General features: G+C 41.6%; 1 protein-coding gene across 17 annotated transcripts in view; it reads right to left on the reverse strand.

Moving 5' to 3' along the window:
• PTPRT (protein tyrosine phosphatase receptor type T) overlaps nt 1–18,422 on the reverse strand; it is a 1,018,757-nt gene that overhangs the window by 806,392 nt on the left and 193,943 nt on the right. The window lies entirely within an intron of this gene.

Genomic DNA, 18,422 nt, shown 5'->3' on the forward strand with positions numbered 1-18,422 from the left:
ACAAGTCACCCTTTCAGGGTTTAGTTTCACCCCAAAATGTGTGTTGTGAGAGTCTAGACAAGCTAGGGGGGAAAAAAAAGAAACATAGACAGTGGCTGGTCCAACCAACTCCTCTGCAGAGACCTGACTGACCCCCAGAGAGGGAAGCAGCCTAGCCAACCTCTCAGAACATCCAAATGAAACCTTTCTCACCTCCACTTTGTTCCCTGCACCTCCCTCCATTCCATTCCTAAGGTGAATATATAATTTATTAGCTATTCCAGGACACTTCCCAGAGAGAAAAGGACTGTTATTAATAATTATGCTGGAGAATAATACATGCAAACCAGGACTGTGTCTAGCATACCAGGCTATACCATCACCCAACCTACCATCCCCAGGCAAGCTCAGTCTTCCCTTGGCTGTTAGCTTGTAAACCTCCGCCTGAGAGGGAACCACTTCTTGAGGGTGGCAACTCTGCCTTTGATCCCTTAACATAGCCCAGTATTTGCCTGGAAAATCAATACACATTGATTAATGCTAAGAATATGAAATACACCCCACCTCCTAAACTCTCTTACTGTTCCTACCTTCTGTCTTGTGTGTGTGTCTGTGTGTGTGTCTGTGTGTGTCTGTGTGTGTGTGTGGTAAGAACACTTAACATGAGATTCACCCTCTTAATAAAATTTAAGTCTACAATACAGTATTGTTAATTATAGGCACAACTTTGTACAGTGGATTTCTAGAATTCATTCATCTTGCATAACTGAAATTTTCTATCCATTGAAATGCAACTCCCTATTCTCTCTTCCCCCCAACTCTTGGCAACTACCATTCTAATTTCTGCTTCTATGAGTTTGACTATTTTAGATACATCATACAGTAGAATCATGCAGCGTTTGTCGTTCTGTGACTGGCTTATTTATCTTAGCATAATGTCCTCTAGGTTCAACCATGTTGTCACATATTGCAGGATTTCCCTCTTTTTAAGAGTAAACAATATTCCATTGTATGTATATACCACCTTCTCTTCATCCATTTGCCTGTCAATGGATATTTGGTTGTTTCCATTTCTTGGCTATTGTGAATAATGCTGCAATGAACATGGGCATGCATATATCTCTTTGAGATCCTGATTTCAGTTTTTTTGGATACAGACCCAGAAGTAGGATTGCTGGATGACACGGTAATTCTTTTTTTAATTTTTTGAGGAACCATCATACTGTTTTCCCCAGCAGCTAAACCATTTTACATTCCCACCAACAATGTAGAAGGGTTTCAATTTCTCCACATCTTTGTCAACATTTGTTACATGTTTTTGACAACAGCCATCCCAATGAGTGTGGGGTGATATCTCAATGGGGAAAGGAGAGTCTCTTTAACAAATAGTGCTGGGAAAACTAGATATCTACACGCAAAAGAATGAAAGTAGACACATCTTACATTATACACAAAAACCAATTCAAAATGGGTTAAAGGTTAAACGTAAGACCAAAAATGTAAAACTCCTAGAAGAAAACATAGGGGAAAATCTTCATGACACTGAGGTTGGTGATGAGTTCTTGGATATGACACCAAAAGCACAAGCAACAAAAACAAAATTAGACAGTGGGACTACATCAAACTAAAAAGCTTCTGCACAGCAAAGGAAACAATTAATAGAGTGAAAAGGCAACCTACAGAACAGGAGAAAATATTTGGAATCTATATATCTGATAAGATACTAATATTCAAAATATAAAATGAACTCCTACAACTCAATAGCAAAAACACAAATAATCTGATTTTAAATGGTCAAAGGACTTGAATAGGCGTTTCTCTAAAGAAGACATACAAATGGCCAACAGGTACATGAAAGACACTCAAAATCATCAATCATGAGAGAAATGCAAAGCAACCCCACTTTTTGTCTTAAATTAGATTTCTTAGTTCACCTACTATCTTTTTTCATCTTGTATATTTTACCATTTCCCTACTATTAGTTTACAAAATGTTACTGGATTGCACCCAACACCCTGACCTAATGCTGAACCTAATGGTCAAGGGTGAAGTGAAGCCGGAGTCCCTGGGTTTGAAGTTGTTAGTAAGGTATCTCCGAGGTTTCTTAAGCTCTCTGTACCACAGTTTTCTCATCTGTAAAATGAGGATAAAATAGTACCTACCTCACGGGGACTTCATGAGGACTAGGTGAGTTGACATATGTAAAGTACTTAGAACAATGCCTGGCTCATAGGTATCACCTCACTCTGGTCAGAATGGCTACAATTAACAAGACAGGAAACAACAAGTGTTGGAGAGGACGTGGAGAGAAGGGAACCCTTGTTCACTGCTGGTGGGAGTGCAAACTGGTGCAGCCACTATGGAAAGCAGTTTGGAGTATCCTCAGAAAATTAAGAACAGATCTACGATATGATCCAGCTATCCCACTGCTGGGTATTTATCCAAAGAACTTGAAAACACAAAGGCATAAAGATACATGCATCCCTATGTTCACTGCAGCGTTATTCACAATAGCCAAGACTTGGAAATAACCTAGGTGCCCATCAAGGGACAAATGGATAAAGAAGATGCGGTATTTATACACGATGGAATACTACTCAGCCATAAGAAATGATGAAATCTGGCCATTTGTGACAAGATGGATGGTCCTTGAGGGTATTATGCTGAGGGAAATAAGTCAGAGGGAGAAAGTCAAATACCGTATCATCTCACTCATAAGTAGAAGATAAAAACAACAACAAACAAACACATAGCAATGGAGATTGGATTGGTGGTTACCATAGGGGAAGGGGGGGTAGTGCAAAAGGGGTGATTAGGCTCATATGTGAGGGGATGGACTATAATTAGTTTTTGTTTGGTGAACATAATGTAATCTACACAGAATTCGAAATATATTACGATGTACATCTGAAAGCTATACATTGTTATAACCCAATGTTACTGCAATTAAAAAAAAATTTTTTTAAAGTGCTACATAACTATTTGCTAAATTTTAAAAAGTAATAATAATAAAGTTAAAGAAGCTGTAATAAGCGAAACAAATAATTCTAAAGTAAGCAGAGTATCTCTCATTCAAGGAGAAGAAAAGAAAACTCGATTTGGTTGAGCACAGCTTCTTGTGCCGGGGACTGAGGTAAGTACGCTAAATGCATCATCTTATTTAACACCTACGAGAGCCCTGGAAGGTGGGAGTCGCTAAGATCCCCATTTTACAGATGAGGAAACAGAGGCTCATCTCAGAGAGAGGCAGTGATTGGCCTCCACCATCACACAAAACCAAGTCCCCCGAGAATTGAGCCCAGATGGGACAACTGGAAAAAACAAACAAACGAAAAAACCTGAGTGGCAAGCTGACTTTCACCTTCTGCTTGGACCTTCCGCATTTCTAGTGTCCACGAACGCCCACACCAGAGGGCCCTGCTCCCCCGTTTCAAGCCAGGACTTATGCGTAAGCCCTCCCTTGGTTCTGCACATGGCTGACACTAGCTGAAACTTTCAAAAAGATTTCCTGAGTCCTAAGGGGGAATCCAACCACGCAGGAGACCGAGAGCTTGTGCAGCTGACACCCAACAGCTCTGATCCTCCAGGGGTAGCTCATTCCTGGAGCTCACCGGCCAATCCCTGTCCATGCCCTCACTCCTTGGGTAGAGCCCCTCTTGCCCAGAAGGGCTGGCCCACTGCCTGGCACCTAGTCCCTCCCACCCTCCACTAACAAAGAATGCGGGTCCCCAGATAACTAAGAGCAGCTCTGCACCTTGAGCACCCCACCCACTTACTACCCACCAGGAGCCAACTCAGATATAGTCACCAACCAGTATTTACATTAAATATATATTTAATGTATATCCAAGTATATTTTGATAAAGGTTAGTAAAATATCACATTTAGTCAGGTCAAGAGAAGTACTGACTCCAGGTAGCTGTTGTTATCAGACCACACCCGTCACCGCTTCCCCTCCCCCTACACAAATGTGCACGCACACGTGTACACACACAGGCACTTTAAACAATGGCTTGTGAACAAGCACAGGTGATACAATGAAACAAGCAGCAGGTGCCAGGGTAACACAACATCTCCAATGGCATCTGAGTAGAGAGCAACAGCGTCTGAAATAATTCATCTCCTTATTTTTGGAGAACATACCAGGACAGGCAGAACTGTCCCCATTTATAAATGACTACAAAAGAAAAATATAACCAATATGGGGCCTAGGAAGACATTTTGTAAATTAAACAGGAGAGAATAAAGAATGCAGGGAAAAATATACTTTTCTAAAATGATTTATTGCATGAAATGCCATTAAATTTCAGACTATCTGGTTTGTGTTCTCCATAAATTCAAGGAAACCTGGTTTCTATGAAAACAGAATTTTTAAAAAATGAGATAAACAGAGATAAAAAGGGATTTAGTTCAAAGGCTCAAAAAAATTTAAACATGGGCAACTGAAATAAAGAAAGAATGTTTTGAAATTCAATAGTTGAGAAGAGAATCTTAATGTATTTAAAAGCTGTAAGGAGCAGAAGTGATGCTGTGGAATACACACCACAGCAGTGACATGTAGAATAAAACTTTCCAGAAATGAAGAAGAAAAGAAGAAGGCAATGAAGATTCTTACGGTGTTGCTGGTTCTCTAGGAACATAAAACCTTATTTCATCCCCCATTAAAAGCAAACTTCCATATATTGTGGTATCCTTGCTCAGACATGCTGGATGTTTTAGTTATTGTGCTGGCTGGATGAGGAAAATAAATAAGAAGTTCCTAAGAAAAAAGGTTACAGTTACATTTGGCTGGAGAACATGTGTCTGGAATAGAAACATAGAGTCAGCACCACACGCATTCCCGCAGCGGACACTGTATCGAAATCAGCAAAGATGTGCGAGTGAGACAGAGGATGAGGGGACTGGAAAACAGACCAACTCAACTGGGAATGAGGCACTGTGTGCATCTGGGGAGGGTACTGTTGTGGGCTGATTAATGCCTCCCACCTAAATATCCGTAGCCTAAAGTCCAGAACTTGTGAACGTGTTACTTTCGAGGGCAAAAAAGACTTTCCAGATATGATTAAGTTAAGGATCTTGAGATGCAGAGATTCTCCTGGATTATCCGGTGAGCCTCGTGTAATCACAGGATCCTTATAAGTAAAAGAGAGAGGCAGGAGAGTCGGAGAAGGAGACATGATGACAGAAGCAGAGGTCTGAATGACGTGGGGCCGTGAGCCAAGGAAGCCAAAAGGGCAAGGAAAGGGATTCTCCCCTGGAGCCTCCAGAAGGAACAGAGCCCCGCAGACACCTTGATTTCAAATTCTGACCTCCAGGGCTGTAAGATAATAAATCTGTGCCATTTTAAGTCACTGAGTTTGTGGTAATTCGTTACAGCAGCAACAGAAAACTAATACAGGTGCTTTATTGAAGAGCAGAATAGAGATACAGAATTAACTCTGAGCTTCTGTATCTTATACCAACTTACAGTGTTGATGCTTCCCTATCATTAGTTGAAGTACTAACATTGAATATGATAATAAATGTAGAATTTCCATAAAGAGAGTTCAAAGAATACAGAAACATTGGCATATTGGGCCAGCCCATTACTACAGGTACCAGTGCAGACAGAAAGCTCCCAACATTAAAACGACCAGAAAGAATATTATATATACAAAAGACAAGAGAGATATATGGATAATGAGAATTCCTAAAAAATATATTAGATCAGGTTAAAAAAATACGCTATTTTGAATGTCCTAAACATCCTGAATAATAATTTTTCAAACATCAAAGAAGAAAAAACAAGATATGTACATAGGTAAATATTTATATAATTATAATAAATGACTGATCTCAGACTTCTCCTCTACAATACGAGATGGCAAAAGCTAATGATTAAATATCTACAGGATTTAAACCACAGTTTGTTCAGGTACGGAAGAAGCAGAAAGATATTTACAGACGTTAACAGGGCTCACACAGCACAGGCAGAAACACCATCACCACTATCCATCCCCTCCCTCTGTCACCTGACTTTCCTCAGGAAAGTACTAAAATAAATACCCCAGCCAAACAGGGGTAATTTTTTAAAATGAAGAATGGGTGGTTACACTTTTAAAGGTCTGGTAGTGAGCACCAAAACAAGCGAAACATAGAATTTTCTTAAAAACTGATGTAAATACAGTTATAAACAATACAAAGGCTATTAACAGTTCTTTGAAAAAAGATATACAGACACATAATTTTAAAGAATAATGATTACATCAGAAGCATGGATAAAAGTCTCAAACTACAACCTCAACCAGTGAGGAAATGGATAAAGATCATATAAGGTGTCAACTCAAAAAGCAAATTTGCCTGTTACTTTGTCCTCAAAATCAGTTTATTTGGGAAGAGCCAAAAGAATTGCAATTCAGGATGCGCAGGCTATGGCAAACCACAGGCAAATCCAGAAAACAAAGGAGGGAGATGCTTTTATAGAGAAAAAGGGGAGTAGGGAGTGGCTCTTCTAAAGCAAAGTCCATTGAGAGAAAGTAATAGTTCAGGGTGGCCATAGCTTCTCATTGGCTGGGCTGCAGCATTTCTCATTGGCTGAGCTGTTGCGGGTGGGGAGAGAAATCTTCTTTAAGCAGTAAAGTAGTTTTACTTCCTATCCAACAGGCAAAGGTAAGTCTCTTCCTCTTTGATGTAACTGATGATGTGTGATAGGACATTAGAGCTCCCCCTACAGGCCTTCCTGACTCCAATTTAGTTAAGGTTTCTTTTATCAATTTCCACAAAGGGTATGTACGTAAAACTACACTACCAGCCCTGCCCTATACAGGGGAAAGCCAATAAAATATTTTGTACTTTGAAAGCAATTAGAAATAAGCTTTAAGGGCTGGCCCAGTGGCATAGTTGTTAAGTTTGCACGCTCCGCTTCAGCGGCCTGGGGTTCACAGGTTTGGATCCCGGGCACAGACCCAGCACCGCTCATCAAGAAATGCTGTGGCAGCATCCCACATAAAATAGAGGAGGATTGGCACAGATGTTAGCTCAGCGACAATCTTCCTCAAGCAAAAAGAGGAAGATTGGCAACACGTGTTAGCTCAGGGCCAATCTTCCTCACATAAAAAAAAAAGGAAAGAGAGAAGTTTCAGAAGAAGTTAAATTTAGATATGTTTTAATACAGTTAAATGTATCCAATACTGCAACTAAAAGCAGGATGTAATACAAAACCTAATTCCTAAGCAAAGAATTGGCAGATTCTTTTCTATAAGGGCAAGCTAGTGAATACTGTAGGCTTCTGAGCCACATTCAGTTACTGTTGTCTGTTCTTCTTTATTTCATTTTGTTTTGTTTGGCAACCATTTAAAAATGTAAAAGCCACTCTTAGCCTGTGTGCTGTACAAAAGCAGACTGTAGGTTGCCAACCCCTGCACTACAGTCAAAAAAAAAAGTGAGGTAGGGAAGAAGAAAAATCTTAAAACAAGCAGAAGAAATAGAAAGCATGAAATAGAGATGATGAAATTCAGACAAAATACAGTAGTTATGACATTCAGTATAAATGTCCTCAACTTCCCTAGTAAAAGACATTGACTCAGAGTCAAAAACTCATGGATAACTAAATATTTTCCATGAGACACAATCTGAAGCAATTAGATTCAAAAAGGTTAAATGTGAAAGAATGGGAAGATTTAACAGGCAACTGTCAATAGAAATATTGCAGGTGTACCAAAATCCACATCAAAGTAGAATTCAAAAATGAGGCATTAAATGGGACAAAGAAAGCCATTTTACACTGATAAAAGGTGTAATTCACAAAGAAATCCTGTCATGGTATTTTTTGCAGCAAGTAACACTGCATTGAAATATGTAAAACAGTCTGTTGGAAATCAAGAAATCAACAAAAACATAATAATAGTAAGGGAACATACCTCTCTGAGTCCTGACTGATCCAAAAGGAAAATTTAAATAAGCCTAAGGAAGCCATGACTAGCATAATTAATACTGTTGATCTAAAAGATATATAAAACTTTTTTCCTGCAGAGAATTCTTTTCACTGTGCTTTAAGAATTTTTTAAATGATGATTTAAAAAATAACAAAATAATAATAATGCCACAAAATAAACTCAACAGATCATTTTTAAATGTTTTATAAGCTGTGTTACCTGATTACAAGGCCAATGGTTAAGCAACATTTAACCACTGATATATTTAAAAAGAGCAGAGAAAAAGATGGAACATACCACTATTTATTTTACAAAGATTTCTATCATAATCATGATACCAAAATCACAAAAATTATAAAACTATAAACCAATATCATGTATATAAATAAAACCCAAAAATAGAATTAAGAAAACAAGTCTTGTCATATACGAAAAAATATATATGATCAAGTTTCATTCCAGAAATAAAAAGATATTTCAGAATTAATAAATCAATTAATATATTTAATCCAAAGAGAAATATATTTTAAATTAAAAATCATACCAGCATATCAATAGATGGCAAATGATATTTGAATAGAATAAATATCCATTCTTGATTTAAAGTCTTAGTAAAATAGTTTAATTATGATTATTTGAAAGTGATTATCTACCTAGGAAAGCCAAAGTCATCAACAAGAAAATCACTGTAACTTATACTCAAATTCAATAAGATATCCAGCCTAAAAGTAAATGAATAAACTTATAGTTTTTCATATGTCACCAGCCAATAAGAACATATAAAACTGGGTGAGAAGACATCCCATTCACTATATATACACTTATAAATACACATACACACACACACACACACACACACACATATATATACACACATACACAATGATATAAATAAGCATTTGTCAACAGTGTGCTTATGAATGTTAAACAATTTGGTCTCTGGGGGAAAAAAGCCCTGACTTATAGCATTTGCTGATTTCTGTGGTTTAAATAGTCTCACCGTGATGGATTAAAAATGACCAACGTGGTACTACCAAATGGAGACCTGGGAAGAGATGTGTATACCCATTACCCAGTATCTCCACCTTACAGACCTGCAATAGACATAAATAACTTCAAGAGCATAGATAACAAAACAGAGTGAAATAATTAAGAAGTCATGAGTTTTGAGTATTTGTTACCTTTGTTTTTTAATATAATTTATATAGTTGTAAGTTTATATATAATGTAAGTTTTAAGAACGCCACATCATAGAAGTTCTGCAAATTTAGTAACCAGCTCTTGTGAGTAGGTACAGGCTGGCTCCAGCACACCACTGTTTAAAAAAGCCAATAATCTCAGGGCCAGCCCTGCGGCCGAGTGGTTAAGTTTGTGTGCTGGGCTTCGGCAGCCCAGGGTTTCGCTGGTTCAGATCTTGGACCTGGACATGGCACCACTCATCAGGCCACGCTGAGGCAGCATCCCATACAGCACAACCAGAGGGACCTACAACTAGAATATACAACTATGTACTGGGGGGCTTTGGGGAAGAAGAAGAAGAAGAAAAAAAAGAAGATTGGCAACCAATGTTAGCTCAGGTACCAATCTTTAAACAAAACAAAACACAACAAAAACAAAACCCAATAATCTCAACCAGAAAGAGTCAGTACTTCTAAAAATAACACTAAAGTTAATTGAGAACCATAAAATAAAAGTTCAACAAATAGAAGCACATGCTCATAGATGGGAAAACTTAATATGATGAAGATGTTAATTCTCTTTAGATTCCTCTCTACATTTACGAAATCCCAAACAACATCCCGATTTAATTTTCCTTGGGGGCAGTGGAAGGGAGAACCTGAGAAAGCAATCCTAAATTTGATCTATAAAAATAAACATGCAAGAAGACCTAGGAAAATTCTTCAAAGACAACAACATTTGGGGCACTTGATCTTGAAGCTATCATCATAAGGCTCAAATGTTCAGAAAAGCACTGTACTGAGCACGAGAGAAACAGAAGCCCTGGTCTCAGGACAGCGGGGTCGAAAGATACCCAAACAGGTCATTCCAATCCCATGTGGCAAGCACCAGGATGGAAATAAACAAGAGAATTTGGGAGAAATGAGGAGCCTGGGAATGTCACAGAAGGCAAGTGACATCTGAAAAGATTTGCCTTTTTGGGTCTTTTGAACCTTCCATCAAATTGCTTGCCAGAAAGCTTATAATAGTCACATTCCCACCCCCAGTGTGTGAGACTGTCTATTTTCCAACATCCTTGCCAACACTGAGTATTATGCCATTTTTACTTTATCTTGTCTAGTTTGACAGGTGAAAATGGTACCTTATCTTAAGCAGCATGCCTGAGGTCTAATGAGGCTGGTAATATTTCATATACTTATTGGGTGTTTCTAGTTCTAGTTTTGCAGAATCCTTCTCTCCTTTGCGCTCCCTCTGCCCCTCAGGCTATCTTATCATAGCCCTCAATACACCGAGTCATGGCCGTGTTTATATCCATTTTCCCCACAAGACTGCAAGTCAGAAGCAGGGACTGTGTCTATGGTAGCCCTGTATCCGCGTAGCAGAAAACACTGCTCCACTTACAACATGAGCTGGGAGAGCATTTGCCAAATAAACAAGACAGTGGGTTTGGGAGAGCTTGGTGCTTCTCCACGTGGGTGTCAGCAGCGGTCATGTTTGAACACAGAAAAATGGCACTGCATTCCCACAGACACAGTTCTGCCAACATTATTAACAGCATGTGGAAACAAAACAAAAGGAGAAAAACAAAAATAGAGCCAGGCTGTAGTTCATTCCATTGTACGTGATCATCAGGCAGAGAAAAGTTTGTAAAATTCAAGGAGAGCTGTCTTCAGAAAACACATTTTGCTTAAGAGACTGTTCCAATGTACCTGTGGAACTGTCAGAGAAAATTAGATTCTCTGCAAATAACAGTCACTTGAATTTCTGCTTTATTTCTAAAGAGTTTCCGTGCTTTAACTCCCATTTGTTGTGTCTTCACAACACCTCCTTGAAGAGAGGCAGCTGGCCTGGCATTCTCTACCCATCAGAGCCTGGAAAGGCACTGCGCAGAGATGATATGACACTGGAGCAGATGATGAGTTTATATAAGTTTGCTGGGACATTTAGGCAAGAGCTCTGCCCTTCTTTCTATAGCTACTTAAGGAGACCCTGAGACCCTTAATGGACCCTGAAGGGTCGCCATCTATTTGGTAGCTGTAGTAGGTTGAATGGTGGCCCCCACAAAAGACATGTCCACACGTTAATCCCTCAAAATTGTGAATCTGACCTTATTTGGAAAGCAGGTCTTTACAGATGTAATTAATTTAAGAATCTTGAGATGAGAGCATCCTGAATCACCCAGGTGGGCACTGACTCTAATGACAAGTGTCCTTATAAGAAACAGAAGAGAAGAAGACACAGACACGTGGGAATAAGGCCATGTAAAGACAGAGACAGAGCCTGAGGTGATGCAGCCACAAAGAATGCCACCAGCCACCAGAAGCAACCTGACAAGGAGCAGATTGCCCCATAGAGCCTTCAGAGGGAACACAGCCCTGCTGGCACCTCGACTTCAGGCTCTGGCCTCTAGAATTGTGGGAAAATAAACTTCTGTCGTTTTGAGCCCAAAGATGGTGGTTATTTGTTACGGCAGCCCTAGGATCCATTCACTGGCCAATCCTGTTACTTGCCCCTGAATATCTTTGCCGCATCCGAATTTCCCGATCTCTCATGCTGCTTTCTTCTCTCCCAGGCAGTCATGCAGACCATCGCAGCAGCCTCCTCAAGCCTCCCTCCCTTCAGCCTCACCCCTCAAAGTCAACCCACCACCTCCACCAGAAGAACTTCCAGAAACTCAAACCAAAGACTGACACTCTCCTACCTGAAACCTTGAGTCAGTGGCTGGCAACCCAGTTAGGGACATCGGGATAGCTCAAGATGCTCAGCCTGGTGCCTGAGGATTCCCATCTGGCCCTAGCTTACCTCTCACATCTTGTATCTGCCAACACACACTCCCTGAACACCCTCTTCTCCAGCCAGGACTGACCACTGCCTTCAGTCTCCTAACGTGCGAGGCTGTTACATGCGATTCCAGGTATGCCCTCCCCCTTGTCCATCAGGGAAGTACCTTTCAAGACTCTGCTCAAGTGTCACTTCCTTTTTGAGAATTTCATTTAGCCCTTCCCTCTATCTCTATGGCCAACTCCAACAGAACTGAGCTCCCGCCTCGTGTCCCCATTGTCTGCAGCCTGCTCCTGAGTTATAGTGCCAACCACACCTGATACACTCATCTGCGAACTTGTCCATTTCCTGTTGGTCTGTGTGCTTCATCAGGGCCAGGTGCATCCTTACCTGATTCATCTTTGTATCCAAGAACCTAGCCTAGCACCTGGCACACAGTAGGGATCCAATGCAGAAATGGGTGGATAGAGACATGGCTGTGCGGCGAATGCACAAACTGGCAAAGTACCAAATGAACTAACAGATGGACATGTTGAAAGAGGAGTTAAATGTAGAAGGGTACCGGGACACAAGAGGAATAGCTGGAGTTACGCACGTGAACTCTGGGTAACAAAGCAAAAGATGAGACTGAAGGTAAATACATCATAACAAGACTGGCGTTTCCTGGAGCTTCCAGTTTACAGATCGCTTTCATAGGCTTCAAGCCAATTATTCCTTACAATGACGTGGCGCAGTACGGAATTACTATTATCTCTACCTACAAGGAAGGAAGCCGAGACTCAGAGAGCTTGTGGACATGAGCCGAGGTCTCCCAGCCAGTGAGTGGCAGGTCAGAATCCCAGGACCTAGGTCTGTCCAGCTCTTCAGTCTATGTTCTTTCTGCATGAGACCTACGCAGTCCCTGCTCTAAGTGGCAGACTACCCCTCGAGCCCTTACAGAAAAATGAGTGGTGCTGCGAACATTCAACTGTGTCCATGTGGAACCCAGAGACACACACTGTTCGCCTGAAAATGACAGATAGGATGGAAACTGACAAGTCATCATCCGCTTCTGGTGCCGTCGACAACTGGTTAACGTGAATATTGTGTTGATTCCCGCTAGATGGAAGAAGATGTCACTTATCGTTAATGGAGTGTCACACGCAGGCTTGCCTAAAGGAAAAGGCTCTTTTGGCTTTTGTTCTTGTTCTCAATTTTCCCCTCATTTTACAGCCATGAAAAAAGGAAAGATTCAGCAGAAAGGATGGTCCCACCTAGGGGTGGCGTGGGAAGGCGTCCTTCTGATTAATTTCTTCTTTCCTGGCTGGAACAATCAAAGGCCAGTTGAAATGCTGGTGTCAGTGACAGGCTGGACCTGGGTTCTGAGAGCAGTCAAGTGCTCTGGGCTCTAGATCAGAACTTCAGAATCCAACAGCCATGGCTATAAGGTGTTCAGAGCCCAGCGAGGACCACTGGGCTCCTGGCCAGGCTGGGCTCACCTCTGCTCAACAGCGATGACGGAAAATACAAATAATAACAGACCATGTTACTGAGAATTTCATGTGGACTATGGAATGTGCTGACACAACACTTCAGATAAGCCTTACCAATCACCCTATGAGGCAGGTACAGAGCCAGAATAAGAATTCTAAATTCTCAAAACCTTTCAACATCAAAAGGACTTTTTATAAGTTTGGTACAAACTTATTCGGTGCTAAGACTTGAGTTAAACTAACATGGATTTATTTGTGGTTTTCACATCTCCTTCTTGGTGTTAATATCCGTACTGCAAAAATGCCAACATGCTTGATTTTGGGGTGCTGCCCCAGGCTCTGTTGGGGGCGTTATTTATTCTATGACGTATGCACTATATTGCCTTCCTAAAAAGTAGATCTGACTTCAGAAACACATTTGGCTCCAAAGGCTGCAGATAAGAGGTTGAGAACTCATTCAACCCATTGAATGGAAGAGGAAACAGGCTCAGAGAGGTTAAGGAACTTGCCTGAGGTTACACAGCTCAAAAGCAGCAGATGTGGGTTTGGTACCAGCAGTCTTGCTCCAGACCTGGTGTGGTTAACCCCTGTGCTCTACCACCTCTGACAAGTGCACTTTCCAGCTGGTCTCGGCCTTCATGCTCTCAGCCCAGCAGTTCAGTTCCCTGCTTGCACTTGAGCAGGAAGGCGAGATTTGCCGTTTTAGACAGCTGAGGTATGTGATGATTCCCAGAGCAACAGGATCACAATTAAAATACTTTATCAAAACAAATCCTGGAATATGGACCTAGATTTCAAATCCAGAGTCAAATGCAATGACAGCATCAGTCATAATTAGGTAACTACCTGTCAAGGATCAGGATCCATACTTGAGCTTTCATGCTGAGAAGCAAAGAAAGACACCTATCAATTTGCTGATGGCCAGCCCGCACCAAATTATCACATTTTTTCACACTGCAGAGGTTAAGTCAGGCTCTGGAGACAGCTCGTGTTCAAATCCTAGCTCAGCCACTTAATGGATGTGTGACCTTGGACAAGTTACTTAACCTCTCTGTGCCTCAGTTTCTTGATCTAGAACATGTGGGTAATAATAGTACCTACCTCAAGAGTTGCCATGAGGATTAAATGAGTGTGTATTTAAAGCATTTAGAATATAGCAAGTCCTACATCAGCCTTCGATTCATAAATAGATGATGGATGGATGGATGGATGGATGGATGGATGGATGGATAGATACTTTGCTTCACATGTTAAATGGAGTCCTTCTTGCTATTGATGTGTACTTATAATGTTTATTTTGTTGTTGTTCCCAGAAAGCTGTAATTTAGCCAATGGTGCCTCTTTTTTCTTTACAGCATCTTAAAATTGAGCAACAACAGTAAATAATACTTTTGGAAGAACTGGGCATATTTCTCCTTTGTTCTCAAGAGAAGACATGGAGACGAGAGCAATTTATAGATTCAAGCTGTGCTCACATGTGTGTCTGCACAGAGGTCACCCTTCCCTGTGCATGGCAGATGAGTTCCAAGATGGAACACCAGGCTGAATAGGTGTTCCCATTCCAACGGAAGGGCTGTGCAAATTTTTATTTGCATTTCAAAACCCAAGAAACAGCCGCAATCAACTACTCGGGATTTTTCCCCAATTACTTTTACTGGGTGCCTCTGTCACCTTTAGGAGGAAGCTGAAGATTCTAATCTTCAAAATTAGCAGCAGTGCATGTCAGAAAGCGTTTCAAGGAAGAGTTTACGTGTTTGGAACCTAATCGCTGTGCTGGAGAGTGTTGTCTGAGGATTTTCCAGTCTTCAGAGAAGGAAGTCCTCGCCTCTTGGGAAAACTAGTCTTGAAACTAAAAGTTTCCCCAAATGATATACCTGAGAAAAATGTTAAAACAGATTTATCCATAAAGGCAAAGAAACAGAACCATAAGAATAAATAAATCGTAAATCAGATGCCTCTCCCCCGCTGAAAATCCTCCAACGGCTTTCTACTGTACTTGGAGTAAAATATAACTTTCTTACCACAGCTTTCCGGACCCCATGCGACCTGGCCCCTATTCCTCTCCCCCAACTTTTTTCATTCTATGCTCCCCTTTACAAACTGTGTTCCAAATATCCCAGGCTTTCTTTCTCTTTCGTTTGCTCAAACACATCATGCACACTCCTGCCTCAAGTTCTCTGCACTTGCTACTCCTCCTGCCTAGAAACATCACACCTTCCCCAGGGCTACCAGCCTCAGTTGTACAGGATGCTCAATATACAAGGTCAGCCAGAGCAAAGGGTGCCTTTTTCCAATTCATACAAAGGAGCCATATAGGCTCGCAGCAGTCCTGCTTTCCTTGTGACGATTCATTCATTCCTAAAACAAATATTAATTGAGCACCTACCATAAGTCAGGCACTGTTCTAGGCACTGGGATTACAGCTTTAACTAGACAGAAAAGCCCTTTGCCATTTGGAAGCCCATATACCAGTGCGCTCAGACACGCAATGGACAATTTCACAACAAATGAATAAGCCAAACATCAGATAGTAACCAGCGCATGAAGACAATTTAACTTGGTTACATGGTAGTGATCGGATGGCTACTTTAGATTGGATAGCCAAGGAAAGCCTCCGGAGGTGGTGGTATTTATTTTGAGATCTAAATGACCACGAGGAGCCATCAACACAAGGAACGTGTTTGGGTTGCGGGAGAGAAGGCTGGGCATCCCATGCAGAGGGAGCCCAAGGTGTGAACTCTTGTAAAGGCTCCACGGAGTGAACAAGCTCTTTGGGTTCTAGAAATCGGAAGTCAGAGTCTGGCTGGAAAGTAGTGATCAAAGAGGGGAGAGGAGGGAGAGGGGGCTCGACAGGTGGAAGGGGCCAGATCAGGTGGGACTCTGCAAGTCAGAATGGAAAGTTTGCATTTTATTCCCAGTGAGTTGCGAAACCATTCGAGGCTTCCAGCATGGAGTATCTTGATCTGTTGTGTATTCTGGAAAGATCCGTCTAACTCAGCGCTAACTAAAAGAGCTTTCTGCAATGACAGAAGCTTCCTGTGTCTAGACTGTCAAATGCAATAGCCACTAGCCACGTGTGGCCAATGAACCCTTGGAATGTGGCTGGTGTGACTGAGAAACTGCATTTTAAATTTTACTATACTTTAATTAATTTAAATTTCAATACCTACACATGGCTGGTAGCTACTGTAATAGTCCCAGCATCTTAACTACTGGGTGGAGAATCACTATAGGAGGACAGGAGTGGATGCAGGAAGACGAACCAGGAAGCTAGCACCGTGGTCCAGGGAAAAGATGATGAGAGCTGGAAGCAGCGATGGAGGGAAGTGACAAATTGGGAATATCTTTCAGAAGTGGAGCCAGGAAGGTGAGAGGGAGAAAGGGAAAATGAAGAATCAGAGATAACTCTTAGAATTTTGGTTTGAGCAACAGATTGGATGGTGGCACCATTTTGAGATGGGGAAGACAGAGGAAGAAGCAAGTTTAGGGGAGGAAACAAAAACTCTACAGTCAAAATACTTGCTCTCCCCCAACTCTTCCTGTGGCAGGTTCGCCCTGGACATTTGGGCCTCAAATGGCAGCTCCAATGACTCCCCCTCAGAGGCGGCAGGGGTAATACCCACCCCACCTGTTCATCACTCTCTCTCATGTCACCCTGTCGCCTTCCTCCCTGCATTTATCATCTGCAACTGCTGATCACTACTGCATTGCCTCTCTCTTTTCTAAGCCGTAAACTCTTCATACAGGGTCCTCGCCGCCCCCCACTTGCCTGGAATGGTACCTGGCAAACAGCAGGCCCTTAAATGTGTGCTGAATTAATTAAAGAGACAGGGATAAATTACTTTATCTTGCAAAACAAACAAACAAACAAAAAACAGGGCTGAAGCCTCAAAGGATAGGCTTCTGTTTGAATTTTTACAGCATAAGATAGTGGAAAACCAAGGTGTCACACACCTGTCCCAGGTATAAATGGATAAATCCTGTTTGAGGCTTTGTACCAGGATTCCCATTATACAGAAAACTGAGTATAATTTCTAGGTAAGGAGCCACCTCACCTGACAGGTGCGGTGGTGAGATGCTACCCCGTTTCTCTCCGAGTTTCTGAGGGAGAGAGCTGAGGGTGTGTGAAATGGAAACAGGGTAAATCTCAGGCTGCTGTCTGTAAAGGTTCAGAGTGTCCTTGAGTGCTATCTGCCCCCAGTTCGGAGTACCATCATCCACCTGTATCCTGCCAACCACAGCAGGCTGTATCCCACCTGCACAGGTGCTACGTGGCGGGGTGCAGCGAGGAAGACCTTTGCAATCAAGCAGATATTGATTTGAACTGAGCTGTGCAATCGACAAAGTCAAGTCACATCTCTGGTCTCCACTCCCCACCCACCCCTGCCCTGCACACATCAGGCCACCCTCCACTCCCCATCAACCAAGACTGCTAGATATTTTCTCACTATCTACAGATAAGCCGTGTCACCCAAAAACTTCTGAGCCCCAGAGTAGATCCTTACATTTACTCACTTCAGTATGTCAAGCAGGAGTTGCACACAACTTTCTCATTATTTCCCACATTCTCCCCTCCTCGGAGACTTAATTTTCTCTGTAAATGCATTGCAGCCCCAAACACACACTCTTTCTCTCACACAATTCCACACCCACAGACACATGCAGAGATCTCTGCAGCTTCTTTCACTCCACACTGACTCACAGTCATCAGAACACATTTCTTTTTCCTCTTCACAGGCTCCCGAAATGAGATCGTTTCTGCTAAAAGCAATCGTAAGCGCTGGGTGAACAGCCCCAGAAAATTAGTACAAGTTCCAATAAGGCTGGAGACAGAGGGGAGAAAAATCTGTTCAATTTTGACTGTATTCACATTACCCGCAAAACAGAACACGCCCCACATCATCTTCACTAGTCTCAGTTCTTAACAACAATTAAAACAGAAGTTACTGCCAGCACCGCCCACAATGGTCATTTTCTATTTGCCATCAGCATTCGTTCCAGATCAGAAATGCACCATTCTCTTCACTTTCTGAAGCACGATTCCTTATCAGAGCTGCTGCAACATCTCAATTTCCAATGGAAATTATAGACAACATAA

This window comes from Equus przewalskii, chromosome 21 (assembly GCF_037783145.1).
Source record: "Equus przewalskii isolate Varuska chromosome 21, EquPr2, whole genome shotgun sequence".
NCBI classification, from domain to species: Eukaryota; Metazoa; Chordata; class Mammalia; order Perissodactyla; family Equidae; genus Equus; species Equus przewalskii.